This window comes from Hipposideros armiger, unplaced genomic scaffold (genome assembly GCF_001890085.2).
Source record: "Hipposideros armiger isolate ML-2016 unplaced genomic scaffold, ASM189008v1 scaffold_1966, whole genome shotgun sequence".
In the NCBI taxonomy this organism is placed as follows: Eukaryota; Metazoa; Chordata; class Mammalia; order Chiroptera; family Hipposideridae; genus Hipposideros; species Hipposideros armiger.
Genome location: NW_017733316.1, coordinates 6,971 through 8,543, shown reverse-complemented (window position 1 = coordinate 8,543; position 1,573 = coordinate 6,971).

Genomic DNA, 1,573 nt, shown 5'->3' with positions numbered 1-1,573 from the left:
ATAGTTCATTTCTTTTTTTTAAATTAGTTTCCGGTGTACAAAACAATGCAATAGTTACACTTTTCACCCCTCACAAAGTGACCACATCCTCCCCCAACCAACAGCCCCCTCCCCCGACATCATACATATCTATCACAATTCCATCGACTTCACTCTCCGCACTGTACTTCACATCCCATGACCACATATATATCAAATCTTAGTTTGCATACAATATTATTCAACAGCAGCTTCAGATGTACAGTGCAATGGTCAGGCCTCTACACCGATGTACCACAGTTTTTTAATCCAGTTGTCTACCGATGGGCATTTCGGTTGTTTCCAAGTCTTGGCTATTGTAAATAGTGCTGCAATGAACATAGGGGTGCATATTTTTTTTTAAATTGATAACGCCTTTCTTTTTAGCATCAAATAATTTTCCATTGTCTGGGTGTACCACAGTTTATCCATTCACCTATTCAAGGACATCTTGGTTTTGGCAATTATGAATGAAGCTGCTATAAACATCTGTGTGCAGGTTTTTAGGTGGACATAAGTTGTCAACTGCTTTGGGTAAAAAGGAGTGCAGTTGCTGGATTATATAGTAAGAGTATGTTTAGTTTTATAAGAAACTGCCAGACTATCCTCCAAAGTGGCTGTATCGTTTTGCATTTGCACCAGCAATGAATGAGAGTTCCTGTTGCTCCACATCCTTGTCAGCACTTGGGGTTGTCAGTGTTCTGGAATCTGACCATTCTAATAGGTGTGTAGTTGTACCTTGTTGTTTTAACTTGAGTTTTTCTTATGGCATACGATGTGGAACACCTTTTCATATGTTTGCCATCTGTTTATCGTCCATGGTGAGGTGTTTGCTCAGGTCTTTGACCCATTTTTTAAATTGGATTGTTTTCTTATTATTGAACTTTAAGAGTTCTTTGTATATTTTGGATAACAGTTCTTTTTTTTTTTTAAGCTGAGCCATCCTGCCACTGGTTGGCAGGTCAGCGGCTGCTCACCTTGGGCCAGGAATCGAACTGCTGTTGCTCAGAGCTCAAACTCTTGAGCGAGCTCTTAGCCAACTGAGCCACTTGGCTGGCCCAGTAGATAACAGTTCTTTATCAGATGTGTCTTTTGCAAATATTTCTTCCAGTCTGTGGCTTATTCTTTTGACATTGTCTTTCTCAGAGCAGAAGTTTTTCATTTAAATGAAGTCCAGCTTACCTATTATTTCTTTTATGAATGGTGCCTTTGTGTTTATCTAAAAAGTCATTGCTCCACCAAGGTCATCTAGGTTTTCTCCTGTTATCTTCTAGGAGTTTTATAGTTTTGCCTTTTACATTTAGGTCTATGATCCATTTTGAGTTAATTTTTGTGAAGGGTGTAAGGTCTGTGACTAGATTCATTTTTTACACATGGACGTCCAGTTATCCCAGCACCATTTGTTGAAAAGAGTGTCTTTGCTTCATTGTATAATATTACCTTTGTTCCTTTACCAAGGATGCGGTCTATTTCGGAGCTCTTCATTCTGTTCCATTGACCTGTCTGTTCTTTTACCAGTGTCACACTGTCTTGATTCCTGTAGCTTTATAGTAAG